Genomic DNA, 19770 nt, shown 5'->3' with positions numbered 1-19770 from the left:
TGGAAAGTTATGGATTTTTAAAAATATTTTTAAAGGCCAAAAAACTCGTGGAGAATTTAAAAAAAAATTAAAGGCCTAAAAAAATCGTGGAAAATTTAAAAAAATGTTTAAAGCCTAAAAAAGTCTTGGAGATTTTAAAAAATATTTTTCGGGGGCCTGACAACGTCGTGCCTTTTTCTATAGATATATAGAGGATTTTTCTATATTTTCTGAGCTTTGACTTGTGAATTTTTTAAATATTTCTTAAGAGCCTCATAAAGTTGTCGTGAAGTTTAAGAAAAATTAAAAGGCTTACTACTAGTCCTGGAATATAAAAAATATTTTTTTAAGGACCTACTGGGTGTTGTGGATTTTTTTAAATATTTTTTTGGAGACCTACAGAGGGATTTTTAAAATCATTTTTTGAGGACCTACTGGGTGTCGTGGATTTTTAAAAAAATATTTTTTGAAGACCTGCTGTGAGTCTTGGATTTTTTAATATATTTTTTGGAGACCTTCTAGGAGTCGTGGAGTTTTTAAAATATTTTTTAAAGACCTTCTAGGAGTCGTGGATTTTTAAAAATATTTTTTTCAAGACCTTATAGGAGTCTTGGATTTTTAAAAATATTTTTTTCAAGACCTTATAGGAGTCGTGGATTTTTAAAAATATTTTTTTTTTCAAGACCTTATAGGAGTCGTGGATTTTTAAAAATATTTTTTTTCAAGACCTTATAGGAGTCGTGGATTTTTAAAAATATTTTTTCAAGACCTTATAGGAGTCGTGGATTTTTAAAAATATTTTTTTTCAAGACCTTATAGGAGTCGTGGATTCTTAAAAATATTTTTTTAAAGACTTTCTATTAGTCGTGGATTTTTAAAAATTTTTTAAAGACTTTCTATTAGTCGTGGATTTTTAAAAATATTTTTTAAAGACTTTCTATTAGTCGTGGATTTTTAAAAATATTTTTTAAAGACCTTCAATTTGTCGTGGATTTTTAAAAAATATTTTTTTAAGACCTTCTAGGAGTTGTGGATTTTTAAAAATATTTTTAAAGATCTTCTAGGAGTCCTGGATTTTTAAAAATATTTTTTAAAGACCTTCTAGAAGTCGTGGATTTTTAAAAATATTTTTTTAAAGACCTTCTAGGAGTCGTGGATTTTTGAAAATATTTTTTAAAGACCTTCTAGGAGTCGGGGATTTTTAAAAACATTAAAATCAAATATCTTCTGAAATCCCATCCTACCCCCAATATCTCCAGTTAAACGTATATGTATACCGCACAAATAACCGTATTTTATTACAGTACAGTTTGTTGGTCCATTGAATATCAACAATCCAGCCAGAACAATTCCTATAAAGCAAAACCGCAATTGTATTTTTATTGCCAACTAATAACTAATAATTCCCTGGTCATATCTCTTCTAGTACATAGTTGGCAGTTCTCGACCATATTGTCATTGTTAGTTTTGTACCAATTGCCATTTGCTGTCATAATCTAAAGTAGTTATGGGCCGTTGGGTTATTAAATTTGTTCCACTCTCTATAGAAAAATCCCACCTCAGTTCCAGAGGAGAAAGTCGTGCATTTTTAAAAAATAAATATTGTAATTGCCTGTGGAAAATCGTGATTTTTTTAAAAATAAATGTTGTAATGGCCTATGGAAAGTCGTGGGTTTTTAAAAAATATTTTTAAAGGCCTGTGAAAAGTCGTTGATTTTTAAAAAAATATTTTTAATAGCCTGTGGAAAGTCGTGGATTTTTAAAAAATATTTTTACAGGCCTAGCGAAGTCGTGGATTTTTAAAAAAATATTTTTAATAGCCTGTGGAAAGTTGTAGGTTTTTTAAAAATATTTTTTTAAAGGCCTAGCGAAGTCGTGGATTTTAACAAATAGTTTTAATGGACTGTGGAAAGTTATGGATTTTTAAAAATATTTTTAAAGGCCAAAAAACTCGTGGAGAATTTAAAAAAAAATTAAAGGCCTAAAAAAATCGTGGAAAATTTAAAAAAAATGTTTAAAGCCTAAAAAAGTCTTGGAGATTTTAAAAAATATTTTTCGGGGGCCTGACAACGTCGTGCCTTTTTCTATAGATATATAGAGGATTTTTCTATATTTTCTGAGCTTTGACTTGTGAATTTTTTAAATATTTCTTAAGAGCCTCATAAAGTTGTCGTGAAGTTTAAGAAAAATTAAAAGGCTTACTACTAGTCCTGGAATATAAAAAATATTTTTTTAAGGACCTACTGGGTGTTGTGGATTTTTTTAAATATTTTTTTGGAGACCTACAGAGGGATTTTTAAAATCATTTTTTGAGGACCTACTGGGTGTCGTGAATTTTTAAAAAAATATTTTTTGAAGACCTGCTGTGAGTCTTGGATTTTTTAATATATTTTTTGGAGACCTTCTAGGAGTCGTGGAGTTTTTAAAATATTTTTTAAAGACCTTCTAGGAGTCGTGGATTTTTAAATATATTTATTTAAAGACCTTCTAGGCGTCGTGGTTTTTTAAAAATATTTTTTTCAATACCTTATCGGTGTCATGGATTTTTAAAAATATTTTTTCAATACCTTATCGGAGTCGTGGATTTTTTTAAATATGTTTTAAAGACCTTTTAGGAGTCGTGGATTTTTAAAAATATATTTTTTAAAGACCTTCTAGAAGTCGTGGATTTTTAAAATTATTTTTTAAAGACCTTCTAGGAGTCGTGGGGCTTTAAAAATATTTTTTAAAGACCTTCCAGGAGTCGTGGGGCTTTAAAAATATTTTTTTTCAAGACCTTCTAGGAGTCGTAGATTTTTAAAAATATTTAAAAAAAGTAAAAACTCCTCAGGTATCCCATCCTACCCCCAATATCTCCAGTTCAACGTATATGTGTACCGCACAAATAACCGTATTTTATTACAGTACAGTTTGTTGGTCCATTGAATATCAACAATCCAGCCAGAACAATTCCTATAAAGCAAAACCACAATTGTATTTTTATTGCAAACTAATAACTAATAATTCCTCGGTCATATCTCTTCTAGTACATAGTTGGCAGTTCTCGACCATATTGTCATTGTTAGTTTTGTACCAATTGCCATTTGCTGTCATAATCTAAAGTAGTTATGGGTCGTTGGGTTATTAAATTTGTTCCATTCGCGAAGCGGGAGGGATTACTCCAAAGTCGATGGAACGACCTATAAAAGAAAACAAAGTCCTAATGTTGGTACAATTTTTATATGATGATGGCGTTATGGTGATGTTAAGCGGTGCTCTGTATAAGCGTTTTAGGGGAAAATACATCTACACTTTAATAGCCACAAAAAAGCAAATTAATGCCAGACACACAGAAGACGGGCGAACAGGCGGGAGGAGGGTTCAAGTGTGGGGTCTCCACCACTTGAAATAAGCCACTAAAGGTAAGATGTGGCACAAAATTATGAGCAAACATTATTTATAGATTATGACTTTACAAATTGTCTGTTAAACTATAATTTCCTGCATTATGGTCTTAAAGTTCGCCAAACAGACCCCGAGTGCCCCCCTCTCGCCATCTTTGGCCAAATGGCAACAACATCGCTCACATTATTATTGTTGTTATTATTATTGGCCGGGCCAAACAATAACTAGCTAACAGCCAGAAGTAATACCAGCACCAAAGCAAACATCTCCCATATGTCCATTAAACGAAAATTATTCACATAAATGCTAACAAAGTTGCCCAGCAAATTGCTACGATTTTGAAAAAAAAAAAATAATAATGAAATGTTATAAAGATTTGTGTAAAGTAGCCATTCAGTGGATGCTTCTATTTAATGTTGGATTTCATATCTTTGTTTTGTGTTTTAAGCTTCCTTATAACCTATTCGTGTTTTTTTTTCTTTTCAAATAATTAAATTTCAATTTTGTTGTCAAGCTGAGCTGAGAATAAGTGAAGTACAAAATATTGGAAAAGGTGCTGATTTAAAATCTATATTGCTGTAATTTTAAAATATCCCAGATATACGAAGACGTACATTTCGTGAATTAAAAATTTGTTCTAAAAGTTCTAAAATTTTTTTGAGGATCTTCTAGTAGTTGTAATTTTTTTCAAATAAGTTTTAAAGAGTCCTGAGAAAGAGAAGGGAGTCCTATATATTTAAAAATATTTCTCTAAAAATCTACTAGAAGTTGCGGATGTTAAAAAATATATTTTTAAAGACCTTCTTGTAGTCGTGGATTTTTTGAAATATTTTTCTAAAGATCTACTAGAAGTTGTGGATTTTTTAAATATTTTTTAAGAGGTTTTACCAGTCGCGGATTTTTAATTTTTTTTTTTTTTGAAATTTTATTAGCAGTCGTGGATTTTTTAAAATATTTTTTAAAGACCTACAAGGAGTCCTGTTTAAAAATATTTTTCTAAAGATATGCTAGAAGTAGTCCATTTTTAAAAATATTTTTTGAAGTAATTGTGGATTTTTTTAAAAAATTTTTGGACTTACTAGGAGTGGTGGATTTTTTAGGATATTTTTTAAGACCTACTGTGAGCGGTGGATTTTTAAAAATAATTTTTGAAGTCCTTCTAAAGATCTACAAGGAGTTGTAGATTTTTAAAAATATTTTTTTGTGACCTATGAGGTTTGAAGAACTATTAGGTGTCGCGGAAATTTAAAAATATTTTTGTTAAGGCAAACTTGGAGTCATGAATTTTTAAAAATATTTTTTTTAACAACTACTGGGGATCGTGGATTTTTAAAAATATATTTTGAAGACCTATTAGAAGTCGAGGGTTTTTAAAAATATTTTTAAGGACCTACTAGGAGTCATAGTTTTTTAGAAATATTTTTTTGACGAACTACTAGGAATCGTGAATTTTTAAAAATATTTTTTTGAAGAATTACTAGGGGTCATGGAATTTTTTAAATTTTTTGTTGAAGACTCACTATTTTTGAACATAATAGGAGTGGTGGATTTTTTAGGTTATTGTCTTAGAACCTACTGTGAGTAGTGGATAATTCAAAATAAGTTTTGAAGTCCTTCTAAAGATTTACATGGAGTTGTGGATTTTTAAAAATATTTTTTACGACCTTTTAGGTGCCGTGAATTTTTAAAAATATTTTTTTGAAGACCTACTAGGTGTCGTGGAAATTTAAAAATATGTTTAAGACCTACTAGGAGTCATGGAAATATTATTATTATTTAATATTAATATTTTTTGAAGACCTGCTAGGAATCATGAATTCTTAAAAATATTTTTTGAAGACATACTAGGAGTCATAGTTTTTTAGAAATATTTTTTTGAAGACCTACTAGAAATCGTGATGAATCCCACTACTAGGAGTCATGGATTCTGTGAAATATGTTGTTGAAGACTCACAAGGAATCTGAAGTTTTAAACATTTTTTTCGAAGACCTTCTAGGAGTCGTGGATTTTTTAAAATATTTTTTTTTGTCTTGGATTTTTAGAAATATTCTTCTAAAGATTTCTAGAAATGTTTTGTTGAAAACCTTCTATTAATAGTGGATTTTTTAAAATATTTTGGGCATACTAGGAGTTGTGGGTTTTTAAGGATATTTTTTAAGACCTACTTTGAGTAGTGGATTTTTAAAAATAATTTTTGAAGTCCTCCTATAGATCTACAAGAAGTTGTGGATTCTTAAAAATATTTTTTATGACCTATTAGGTGTCGTGAATTTTTAATAATATTTTTTTGAAGACCTAATAGGTGTCGTGGAAATTTAAAAATATGTTTAAGACCTACTAGGAGTTATGGAAATATTATTATTATTTAATATTAATATTTTTTGAAGACCTGCTAGGAATCATGAATTCTTAAAAATATTTTTTGAAGACATACTAGGAGTCATAGTTTTTTAGAAATATTTTTTTGAAGACCTACTAGAAATCGTGATGAATCCCACTACTAGGAGTCATGGATTCTTTGAAATATGTTGTTGAAGACTCACAAGGAATCGGAAGTTTTTAAAAATATTTTTGGAAGACCTTCTAGGAGTCGTGGATTTTTTAAAATATTTTTTTTGAAGAACTGCACGCAGTCTTGGATTTTTAGAAATCTTCTTCTAAATATTTATGGACATGTTTTTTTTAAGACCAACTGTAAGTAGTGTATTTTTAAAAATAAATTTTGAAGTCCTTCTAAAGATCTACAAGGAGTTGAGGATTTTTAAAAATATTTTTTTGGGACATATGAGTGTCGTGAATTTTTAAAAATATTTTTTGAAGACCAACTAGAAGGTGTCGTGGAAATTTAAAAATATTTTTATGAAGACAGACTAGGAGTCATGGATTTTTAAAAATATTTTTAACACCTACTGGGGATCATGAATTTTTAAAAATATATTTTGAAGACCTACTAGGAGTCAAAGTTTTTTAGAAATATTTTTTTTAACGATCTACTAGGAATCGTAAATTTTTAAAAATATTTTTTGAAGACAAAACTAGGAGTCATGGTTTCTCTAAAATATTTCGTAGAAGACTCACTGGGAATCGGAAATTTTTATAAATATTTTTCGAAGACCTTCTAGGAGTCGTGGGGTTTTGGAAATGCTTTTTTTAGCACCTACTGTTAGTTGTGGATTTTTAAAAATATTTTTTTGAAGTCCTACTAGAAGTCGTGAATTTTTAAAAATGTTTTTTTAGGACTACTGTCTTTCGTGGGTTTAAAGATATATTTTTTTTGCAGACCTACTGGGAGTCGTAGATTTTTTGAAATATTTTTCTTAAGATCTACTAGGTGTTGTGGATTTTTAAAATACTAATGAAGACCTTCTAGGAGTCGCGATTTTTAAAACTATTTTTTGAGGATCTACTAGAAGTCGGGGATTTCTTAAAATATTTTTTAAAGACCCACAAGGGGTCCTGAATATTTGAAAATGTTTTTCTAATGATAAAGTAGAAGTTGTGCATTTTTTAAAAATATTTTTTTGAAGACCTTCTAGAAGTTGTGGTTTTCTAGAAATATTTTTTTTTCGAAAACCTTCTAGTAGTCTTAGATGTTTTACAATATTTTTTTAAGCCCTACTGTGAGTCGTGGATTTTTAAAATTAATTTTTGAAAACCTTCTAAAGATCTACTAGGAGTTGTGGATTTTTCAAAATATTTTTTGAGGACCTTCTAGGAGTCGTTAATTTAAAATAAATAATTTTTGAGGTCCTACTGGAGTCGTGTATATTTTAAAATGTTTTTTTAATACCTACTGTGAATTGTGATTTAAAAAAAAAAAAAAAATAACGACGTACTGTGAGTCGTGGATTATTAGAAATATATTTCTAAAGATCTGCTAGGAGTCGTGGTTTTTTTCGAATTTTTTTTTGAAGACCTACTAGGAATCCTAAATCTTTTAAAATATTTTTTTGAAGACCTACTAGGAATCGTGAATTTTTAAAATAATTTTTTTGAAGGCCTACTAGGAGTTGTGGACTTAAAAAAAAAAGAATTTTTTGAAGACCTACAGTGAGTCGTTTAAAAGTATTTTTCTAGGGATCTACTTGGAGTGGTGGATTTTTAAAAATATTTTTTGAGGACCTACTGTGAATCATGGATTTTTAAAAATAATTTTTTGAAGAACTGCTACGAAAATATTTTTAAAAATATGTTTTTAACAGCCTACTAGGAGTCATGGATTTTTTAAAAATATTCTTTTGAAAAATCTCTCAGTGTCATGGATTTTTAGAAATATTTTTTTTAGGTGTCGTGGATTTAAGAATTATTTCTTTCCTCCCAACAAATTGAGATTGAAGGCTAAAATTTTGCACACAAGTGTATATTGCCAGTAGGCAGGTTAAGTTCGTAAATGGGCCGGTACCTCCCAATATTCGGCATTTTAATGGGTACTACAGACTGTGACAAAAAATTGCTTATGGAGGTGCACTTCTTCGTATGATTCTGGCGACATTCTTTACCGGAATTGTTTCAAATTTCGTATCTGACAAAAAAAAATCTATGACAAAAAAAATTTCCCATATTTCGTTATAAAACTCGGTTTCGTCGTCATCTTTTCCATAGGAGAGTCGGTGCCGTGGTAAATTCATTGGAGATGCTGTTTGAGTTTCCAATTATCTCAATTTCCAGTTCCTGTCCTAAACTCAAAATTTATTGAGAATTCAGAATTCAATGACCATTTCCATCAATTCAACCTTTCCACAGCCGAATCCAGAAGTTTTCAAACCTATACATCTTAAATATTGAAATAAATATATGACCATCAAGATTTGCCTTTCAGCTAGAGCAGCGATTTGCACTGCTACTACTACTTCTCCTTCTCCCATAGCTTACGTTCAAATTTTACAAATAATCAATCTTTCAGTACCATTTTCTTTCAACACCATCATTCTTGGAACATTACACTTCCCAAAAACAAAACTCAGGGCTATTTTCCGAATGAACTACCAATCTACGGCCTTAACTTTAACACATAACCCCTATATATTGGAGTTATCATTCCCAGAAGCCAAGCGGACGGAGTGGACTAGTCGCTGACAAACACTTTGTTATGATCAGCCTAAGTTTGTGCCTTTAAGTGAATTGGGTGAAAGAGTAACGGCTTTATTACCAAAATGTAATCACCACAATAGAGCTTCCTTATAATGATTATGGTGGCTAAAAATGGTGGTAGATCGTTGCCGCTCTCTGCAATGGTTGATGGTTGTTGTAGCTGGCCCATTGCATGGATTTTCCTTGGAAATTTTTCCTGAACACTTTACAAGTGTTGTTAAATTTGTTTTGTTGATTTGTTCGAAATGACCAAGCAGACCAGCGACTGCCACCAGGAAAGCAACAGCCACACAAAAAAAGTAGGAAAACAAATTTAGAGTGCGAATTAAGTCCGTTCATCCGTCCACTCTGGGTAATTGTTGCCACCAAATGTCTTGGATGGTGGTAGTTCGCCTGGCTATATGTTCGAGGCGAAAGTCAATTTATCTTAAGTGTCTCACGTTCTGATTTTAATTTTTCAGTTTAGTTTTAGTTACAGCAAGGTTTGCAGCAGCAGGAGTGTGTTAGGCTATCTGCCCGTTTATTGTCCAGAGTAAGTGAACTATTGCCGATGATGTTTTCTGGCTGGCCCGGCTATTTGTTGCATTTTGTATAGCCGTGTGCACAATGGGTTGAAAATATATTTTTTCGAAAAAAAAAAAAATATATATATCCGTCGGTTTTGTCTACAGATGTAAACCCTCAACCTCAATTTAGTACGTTTGGACTATATCGACTACATTCTTCACTTGGTTGAAGTAGTCGATTTTTTAAAATATTTTTTTGAAGACCTACTGTGAGTCGTGGATTTTTTAAAATATTTTTTTGAAAACCTACTGTGAGTCGTGGATTTTTTTTAATATTTTTTCGAAGACCTACTACGAATAGTGAATTTTTAAAAATATTTCTTTGAAGACTTACAGGAGTCATAGATTTAAAAATATTTTTTTAAGACATACTACGAATAGATGATTTTTTCAAAATATTTCTTTGAAGACTCATAGGAGTCATGGAATTTTTAATTTTTTTTTTTTTTTGAAGACATACTGCGAGTCGTGGATTTTTTAAAATATTTTTTAGAAGACCTCCTACGAATAGTGAAATTTTAAAAATATTTCTTTGAAGACCTACTGTGAGTCGTGGGTTTTTTAAAATATTTTTTTGAAGACCTACTGTGAGTCGTGGATTTTTAAAAATATTTTTTGACGACCTACTAGGAATCGTGGATTTTTAAAAATATTTTTTGACGACCTACTAGGAATCGTGTATTTTTAAAAATATTTTTGACGACCCACTAGGAATCGTGGATTTTTAAAAATATTTTTTTGAAGACCTACTGTGAGTCGTGGATTTTTAAAAATATTTTTTGACGACCTACTAGGAATCGTGGATTTTTAAAAATATTGTTTGACGACCTACTAGGAATCGTGGCTTTTTAAAAATATTTTTGACGACCTACTAGGAATCGTGGATTTTTAAAAATATTTTTTGACGACCTACTAGGAATCGTGGATTTTTAAAAATATTTTTTGGAGACCTACTAGGAGTTGTGAATTTTTAAAAATATTTTTTGACGACCTACTAGGAGTTGTGAATTTTTAAAAATATTTCTTTGAAAATTTACAGGAGTCATGGATTTTTAAAATATTTTTTTCAAGACCTACTGTAAGTCGTGGATTTTTTAAAATATTTTTTTGAAGACCTACTACGAATCATGGATTTTTAAAAATATTTTTTGACGATCTACTAGGAATCGTGGATTTTTAAAAATATTTTTTTTACGGCCTACTAGGAATCGTGGATTTTTAAAAATATTTTTTGACGATCTACTAGGAATCGTTGAATTTTTACAAATATTTTTTAAGGACTTACTTGAAGTCGTTGATTTTTTTAAACATTTTTTGAAAACCTACTACGAATAGTGAATTTTTAATTTTTTTTTTTTTTTTTTTGAAGACTTACAGGAGTCATGGATTTTAAAATATTTTTTTTGAAGACCTACTACGAATAGTGATTTTTTAAAAATATTTCTTTGAAGACTTACAGGAGTCATGGATTTTTTAAAATATTTTTTGGAAGACCTACTACTACGAATAGTGAATTTTTAAAAATATTTCTTTGAAAACTTACAGGAGTCATGGATATTTGAAAATATTTTTTGACGACCTATTAGGAATCGTGGATTTTTTAAAATATTTTTTGAAGACCTACTGTGAGTCGTGGATTTTGTAAAATATTTTTTTGAAGGCCTACTCTGAGTCGTGGATTTTGTAAAATATTTTTTTGAAGGCCTACTGTGAGTCGTGGATTTTTTAAAATATTTTTTTGAAGACTTACAGGAGTCAGGAATTTATAAAAATAATTTTTTGAAGACTAACAGGAGTCATGAATTTATAAAAATATTTTTTTGAAGACTTACAGGAGTCATGAATTTATAAAAATATTTCTTTAAAGACTTACAGGAGTCATAGATTTTTAAAAATATTTTTTTGAAGACCTACTGTGAGTCGTGGATTATTAAAAATATTTTTTTTGAAGACCTACTACGAATAGTGAGTTTTTAAAAATATTTCTTTGAAAATTTACAGGAGTCATGGATTTTTAAAATATTTTTTTCAAGACCTACTGTAAGTCGTGGATTTTTTAAAATATTTTTTGACGACCTACTAGGAATCGTGGATTTTTAAAAATATTTTTTGGCGACCTACTAAGAATCGTGGATTTTTAAAAATATTTTTTGACGTTCTACTAGGAATCGTGGATTTTTATAAATATTTTTTGACGACCTACTAGGAATCGTGGATTTTTAAAAATATTTTTTGACGACCTACTAAAAATCGTTGATTTTTAAGAATATTTTTTGACGACCTACTAGGAATCGTGGATTTTTAAAAATATTTTTTGGCGACCTACTAAGAATCGTGGATTTTTAAAAATATTTCTTTGGAGACTTACAAGAGTCATGAATTTTTTAAAATATTTTTTTGAAGAACTACTACGAATAGTGAATTTTAAAAAAATATTTCTTTGAAAACTTGCAGGAGTCATGGATTTTTTCAAATATTTTTTTGAAGACCTACTACGAATAGTGAATTTTTAAAAATATATCTTTAAAGACTTACGGGAGTTATGGATTTTTAAAAATATTTTTTGACGACCTAATCGTGGATTTTTAAATATATTTTCTTGAAAATATTGAAATATGTGTGAGGTACCAGATTTTTTTAATTTTATGAAAATCAGACATCTATAACCATTTTTTTGGAAATAACCCAGATAACGATTCTGTTAGTCGAAGGACAGTAAATAATTTAAAATCCCTACCTACCCTGAAGATAAGTCCTCAGCAGTAGCTAGACCACCTCATTGTAGAACAAACTGTACACTATATGTGGCACACATCACCAAGTCAACGAGAATTACATTTTCAGATACACTGCCACTGCCATATGGAGTTGGTTTTGTTGATGCTGTCCTCATAGCTATCGTCGGAAGTTCTCCGCAAGTTCTTAAGGTTTTTTCTGTCGCCATGGTTATTGCTGACGAATACCTGGGTGGAATTCATCGCGATACACTAACCTTAGACTGAAGATGACAAGTCCCCCAATTTTTTAGGAACTTTCTCATGATCTCAGGATAACCCACTCCCGTTTTAAGACCGACAATTGGATTCTAACAATGTATTCTTGCAATAGATTTTCTTCCACTTTGTAACTCCATACCATCCCATTGTGTGGTCTCAGTAATCACTCGTCCATCTTTTAATTTTTCCTCTGGCTCTGTGTGTGTGTGTGGGTCTCTGGAAAATCTGAGGGTAAGTAGCAGCCGGCAATTGCTACCTTTCTAATGCTTTTTGTTTTATTTTAGTTTTATTGCAATTCGCAGTAGCGCTTCTTAGCATTTGGTCTAATGGTTTGTTTGCTGGTTGGTAGCAGCTATTTGTTGCTGTTGTTTTTTTGGTATAATTTCCAATTTTAATACTTTCAGTTCAGTTTCAGGGTTCTGCGCACTGTTAACAGAATTTCGTGTCAATGCCAGCATAATTTTGTGGCATCGACAAAACCAACAACAATAAAATCACAGAAGACCAAAAAAAGCCCCTCAACAATTGCAGCATTGAAAAAGACCGACCGATCGAGCAAAGGCGGGAGGTTGGTCTTTAAACAATCCCAGCAATTTTAAGCTAATTTAGTTTAGTTTCCTTTCTGCTTATGTCGACGTTCTTGTTGTTGTTGGCCATAAATGTAAGTGTGTTCCGCATTTAGTCAACAACAACAAAACTTTGCGCATGTTCCAGCGATTAGTTCTCGTTTTGTACTGCCGCACAACCACAGCGGAACCAAACAAATACTGGCACGAACAAAAAACAAATCTCGCAAACAAAATAAAACGACCCGCATTTAATTTTTTACCCGCAGTCATTAAAATTGCACTTAGTGGCAAAATGCGTTGTTTAATGCGTTGCCAAGAGATGTAATGTTTAGGCCAGGCCAAATGCAAAAATCATGTTAAACACTTTCAATGGCCCACTGAATAGCGAGAGCAACTGGAACACTTTGTTGTTGTGCACAATCACACCGAACTGACTTGGTCTGGGAATGGCTAGAGAGCAGAAAAAGTTTGCCGATGCAACCTGCAAATGCTAGGAATGTTTCGGGGGGCAATTAAAACAGATCAAAATTGAAATTTGACATAAAATGCCAGGTAAAAGGAAGATGATGCTGCAGAGGAAGCATCAGCATCATCATCTACATGCCTATGAAGCAATGCGAATTTAAAAAGAGAAGGTTGACGGCAGATTCTTGCCCGTAAATATTGAAAAATAGTTTATTCAAAAATATTTTGAAAGGGCAATGAGATTTAGCCAGGTTAATGATCTAGGTTTGGCATGCAGAAATGTTTTTTTTTCTGGGACACTCAAATGTAAAAAGCCCAAACATGCCTGAACTGTAAAATAACGGCCTCTGGCGTTGAGTAGCAGCATTATCAAGACCTCTAATGTAGAGCAGCTGTAGTAAGAGGTCGCTACTATCTCGCTCCCGGCCCAAGAGGCCTTTAACGCTGACCATCACGCCTTAGAAGTCTATATTGTGGAATAACTGCCCCGAGAGACAACTGCAGATGAGTAACTGGACTTTCGGACCACTATTTTTGCCTTATAAGCATTCATCTTTGGTTTGGCTAAACTTGGCGACATCTGTTCTAAAGTAGCTCTTAGAAAAGAAAACAAACAGTCCGACATTACATGTGGTCTTAAATGCAACTACTGTCGATAAGCTGGGTGACAAGTCCCGGACTATTCCTCTGATAATGGCAATGGTATGAAACTCGACCAGAGGCTCCATTCTGGTACCGTGGATCTCAGGTGCCCTTAGATCCTCGAATCTGGCCTAGCAGTTGGTGTTGGCCCCCTTCTGAGAGCATCGCGGTGGCTTTGATTTAAACCCAAAATTCCGAGAAGAGTTTGTGGCTTGTTTGGAGTTCAGGTGAAACCTGAACGGTGAATAAATTCTGGTAATGCGGGTGCCAGGTGCCTCTAGATCCTCGAATTTTGTGTGTGGAGCCACCCTTATGGGAACAGGGGAGAGTATGTTGCTCGAATGTGGCGTTGCATTATCAACCGGGTGCCTAACCCATAGATACTTAGGAGTTTAGATAGACTCCGCTCTTAACCAAAGAGGTGACCACGTCCAAATACGCTGTGTGACCAGTCCCGGACTGTTTGGAATTCAGCTGGTAGTAGCGATATTTTGAAGCCTGATCGGGCTTTATTCTGGAAACGCGGGTGCAATATGCGCCTAGATCTTCGGATCTAACCTGACAGTTGTTGTTGGACCCCCTTCTGGGAGCATGGCGGTGACTTTGGTGTTTGCCTGACCCAGAGATTTGACTATGTGCGAGCGAATTGGTACCCACTTTTGTTGGGGGCTTTATAGAGGCACTATATTAACCCGGTACTAAGACCACTGCAAGATAGACCGCTAGGTAGGTGCTCAAATTAGACCACACACAGGTGTATCGTTATGCTGGCCTCAGAGGTATCTATTATAGAGCAGCTGGTCGCCGCGAGCTTGTAAATTTGGTGGTCTTAGAGATCTCTACAGTAGATGACTTTGATGTAGAGTAACTGTTCTAAGTGGTCTCTTCTGTCGAACACCTGAGCCAAGAGGCCTTAACCGATAATCAGCTTTCCTAAAAAGCCGAGACTTTAAAGTAACTTACCGATGATAAGCTTTCCTATAAAATCGAAACCGTAAAGTAACTGTACTGAGAGACCACGCTTTTGAGATTACTACTCTTGACTTACGATCCTTATAAGCTTCTGCTGTCGTTTACCTAACATTAGCGACATCTGTTATAGAGTATCATTCGGAAAAGAAAACGAGATGGCATCTGAATCTTAGAGGAAAATACTCTCGATGAGCTGGCCTCAGAGGTATCTACTGTATAGCAGCTGGTCGCAGCGACCTCAGTAGATTTCCTGTTGACAAACTGGCCTTAAAGACCTCTATAGTCGATTAGCAAACTCTAAAGGCCGCTAATGTCGACAAACTGAATTTAGAGGACAGTAATGTAAAGTAGCATTCTGCAGAGGCCACCATATTTCACTGACTGGCTATAGTGGCTTCATTTTTGACTGGTCTTGGTAACTTCGATTTTTTAGAATATTGATGTTATTTAGAAGACCTTTGTGGTCCCTGCTGGAAAGTAACAAGCTTCAAAAGCTACTTCTGCTGAACTCAAATGCCAATTACAAAAAATCGGGATTTTTTGGAAGCTCAAAAATATTCTCGTGAACATTCATATTATTATTTTTTAATTCTATAATTTGTTAAATGCATATTCTGAAGCACCTCATGTGAGTTGATAAAATCAGTTTATAGTTTGAAAAAATCCCCCTTAGTTTCCTAGGTATTGAATTTTTAAATTTTGACCTCTATGCGTATGATTGTTATTAATTATTGACTAATTTTAGAAAATTGCTAATAACTCGAGTAAATTTTTATATATTTTCAAAAACTATAATATTTTCTAAACTCGAAACTTGTAGCAGCAAATTGAAAATCTTAAATGAATGTCTACAAATATTTATGAGACAATTTTCTAAGTCTAAAATTTGACATTTGTTTTGAAGAATCGAAAAAATTATACTTTTATATCATACCACCTTTCGCCATTTGGCTTTTGTGGCCTTTACTTTCGACTAGCCGGTCTTTGTGATTTGGAATGTTGAGAACCTTGATAAATTCCGGTTTTAGTTTTTAAAAATTCCCCTCAGTTTCCTTGAAATTGAATTTTAAAACTTTGTCCACCCATGCGTATGAGTATTATTAATTATTGACTTATTTTAGAAAATTGCTTATAACTTTATTAAATTGTAATATATTTTCAAAAACTAAAATATTTTCTGAAACTGGACACATGTAGCAGAAAACAGAAATTCTTAGAAGAATGTTTATAAATTATTATGAAAGTATTTTCCAGTCTAAGATTTGATATTTGTTTTGAAGAATCGAAAAAATTATACTTTCATATTTTACCACCTTTCGCTGGTTGGCTTTTGTGGCCTTTACTTTCGACTAGCTGGCCTTGGTGACTTCGAATGTTGGGAACCATGATCAATTCCGGTTTTAGTTTTAAAAAATCCCCCTTAGCTTCCTTGATATGGAATTTTTAAACTTTGGCCATCCCTGCGAATGAGTATTATTAATTATTGACTTATTTTAGAAAATTGATAAGATCTTTAATAAATTTTAATATTTTTTTCAAAAACTCAAATATTTTCTAAAACTGGACACATGTAGCAAAAAAATAGAAATTTATAAAAAAAAAAATATAATATATGTATTAGGAAAGTATTTTTCACTATAGTTTTAAATATTAGTTTTTAGGGATATTTATACTATAGCTCACTAGTTGAATTTGTGGCCTTTAATTTCGACTAGCCATGTCTTGGTGACTTCAAATGTTGAGAACCTTGATCAAATCCGATTTTAATTTTAAAAAATCGCCCTTAGTTTCCTTTATATTGAAATTTTAAACTTTATCCACCCCTGTGTATGATTATTATTAATTATTGACTTATTTTAGAAAATTGCTTATAACTTGAATTAATTTTAATATATTTTCAAAACTAAAATATTTTCTGAAACTGGACACTTGTAACAGAAAACAGAAATTTCTAAAAATGTTTAGAAATTATTATTAAAGTATTTTCTAAGACTAAGATTTGATATTTGTTTTGAAGAGTCGAAAAAATTATATTTTATATTATACCACCTTTCGTTGGTTGGCTTATGTGGCCTTTACTTTCGACTAGCCGGTCTTGGTGACTTTGAACGTTGAGAACCTTGATTAAATCCGATTTTAATTTAAAAAAATCGCCCTCAGCTTCCTTGATATTGAATTATTAAACTTTGCCCACACATGCGTATGAGTATTATTAATTATTGACTTATTTTAGAAAATTGCTTATAACTTAATTAAATTTTAATATATTTTTAAAAACCAAAATATTTTCTGAAACTGGACACATGTAGCAAAAAATAGAAATTCTTTAAAGAAAGTTTATAAATTATTATGATATTATTCTCTCTAAGATTTGATATTTGTTTAGAAGGTACTTCTAGGAGGTTGTAATAATTCGTTTAAAATTTTCACTAGATTTTTAATTTTTAATTTTTTTTTGATTTTCTCTAAAATTTTCCTAGGTGTTATTGAGAACTCTTTAAGAAATCCAAGTGGAAGATCCTTCTAGGAAGCTATGAAAAATACTAAAAAATCTATGTTACGATTTTTTTGAGCGTATTTCAAAAAAATTAATTTGGAAAGTAAAAATTACAATTTTGAAACAAATCCATGTGTGGGAAAATTTGTTACATGCCTTCATGAGGCGATATTTGAAGATTATTTTATGTATGGAATTTTTACGTCTTTTCAAATATCCATCTGTTACCAGAAATGTTCATAGTTTATTGACCAAAAACATATCAATTAGCATAACACGGTCCATTGCAGTCATCTACAATTTTTATTTCACATTTTTTTTGTGGTGGCCAGCCATGACATAACTGCCCATAATGTGAGACTACTTTCAAATACTTAAAAACTAATCTGCTTCTTTTTAATACAACTAACAATCTGGACGTCAGCAGCAACAACAACGACGATGACGGCAGAAACACTGGTCCATAGTGGCCTGTATCTTTATGTATATCAGGGAATATTGACCATTTCATCTTTACATTTTACAAGCTAACAAGTGTAATTGCTTGCAACATAATGACAGTAAATGGAAATGGATATTTTGCCGGCCACTCACTTCCCCCCCTTGCAGCCCCAGGTAGAGCTCTTTTTATTAAATAATCCATCCAACAATGGATGATCGTCGTAGCTTAGGTATGCTAAAATCTGAAATGGACATAAATGTACATTTGTTGTCCCGGTGATGGCCTATAAGCAATTTTGTGTGTGGCTACTTTTTTCCTATTCTGTCAGTTGCAGAGGAGCGGAACGATGACAATGTGAACCAGGCAATGGCTCTCAACTCCACTTGCAACAAGATGTCGTTTGAGAAATAACAAAAAAAACCCGACACACATTAAAACATACCGTAAATAGTTTATCGTGTAATTGACATGAAATTAAGTCAAAATAAATAATGTTTAATGGCTTGAAATGTAAAGAGAAATAAATATTTAACCGCAAAACACACAGACACACACTCATGAATGCTCACACATAAACCTCAACAACAATGTAAGCCCCAACCAAAACCAAATAAAACAGAAGATGCAGATAACGAGTGACAGACAGACACACAAAGACACAAGGAGAGAGAAAGACAAGTTGGCATTTAATGGCCATCGAATTGATTTAAATATGGGAACACTGTGTGTCATACAGGTTGGGTGTGGACACACACAGCCGACACCCATCGCGGTGGACAAATAATTGCAAGTAATTACCGTAATTGTGATTTTAACAAATTTGTTTTTTTATTTGATTAATTACGGTATGTTGGTATTCCAGATGATCCTGAAATATTTGTGTTTGACTCTGTGGCAAGTGATGACTCAATGAGTGAGGATTGTGGAAAATGTTATTCAAATTTTTTACTTTTTTTGGGAAGTAATTAAATGGCCGAACCATAATATCTTTATTATTAGTAACAGCCATTAACAGGTAATAATGCACTGCACAGGAGTTGCTGGATTAATATCGGCTATCGTAACGACTTACAAGACATAATTCTCATTCACTTCATGACAAAAGTGAAATTTGGATATTTATTGATAAAGAGAAGTTATTCAGCAAAGGGGCTGGCTTCTCTTCCATCACCAAAATATTTTTGGCGCTCCAATCAGATATCGCAATAGCCGTAGTGAGCGCATTGCCTATATTGTAAATCGTAGATTACGCAATGACCAAATATTCTCTCACCACAAACAATGTATGTATTGTGAGAAATAGCATGTTCCAGGCACTCTCTCTCTCTCTCTCTCTCTCTCTCTTTGCCAGTCTCTTTGGCCGTTGTGTGCTCAATGTTCTTATTTGGCTCACGACTCATGTTTTGAACATGTATTTATCATTCTTTCTAACATAGAATTGTAAAACAAATCTAGTTACTTCCAAGTAGTGAGGTATAATTCCCATTTACTTCAAAACAATAGATGGACAAGTTGTAGCGTGGCGCGTGATGTAGCCACAGTCGTGGACATTCGTCAGTGATTAACTGAAGTATTCGTCTTAGCATCTAGCTTGCTCATGCTATGTGAGCTCCTAGATTGTTTACGAAACGGGCTTCTTGATTTTTTACGAAAGGAAGTTTAATTTGAATTTTTTGAAGAGTTTTCATTAAGCCCTAGAAGGAACTTTTAATTGGAGTTTAAAAAAAATTCACTTACCACCAGAACGGCCTTTTTCATGAATTCAAGGAAATTTATACGATGACTAGAATGACTTTTTAGGTGAACATTTTTAAGAATATTTTCCATCCTTTTTAAATTGACTTTTAAGCAGATTTCAATAACCCCCGATAGGACTTCCTATTTTTCAAAGAACTTTGGCACTCCCCTTGGAAAGCCTTCTACTTGGATCTTTAAAAGAATTTTCACTTACCCCCAGGAGAACTATTAATTTAGATTTTCGCAATCACCTAAAAGGACCCTTCAGTGGATTTTTATAAAATTTTTAAACGCTCATAGATTTTTTAATGAGTTTTGAATGGTTCTAGGAAGATATAAACCGCGAATTATTTAAAGAATCTCCAAATGTCCTCAAAGGGCAAACTTTTTAAAGAATTTTTATGAAGCATACTATAAGAAGTATTAATC

This window comes from Musca domestica, unplaced genomic scaffold (assembly GCF_030504385.1).
Source record: "Musca domestica strain aabys unplaced genomic scaffold, Musca_domestica.polishedcontigs.V.1.1 148, whole genome shotgun sequence".
NCBI classification, from domain to species: Eukaryota; Metazoa; Arthropoda; class Insecta; order Diptera; family Muscidae; genus Musca; species Musca domestica.
This window is presented reverse-complemented; position numbering follows the sequence as displayed.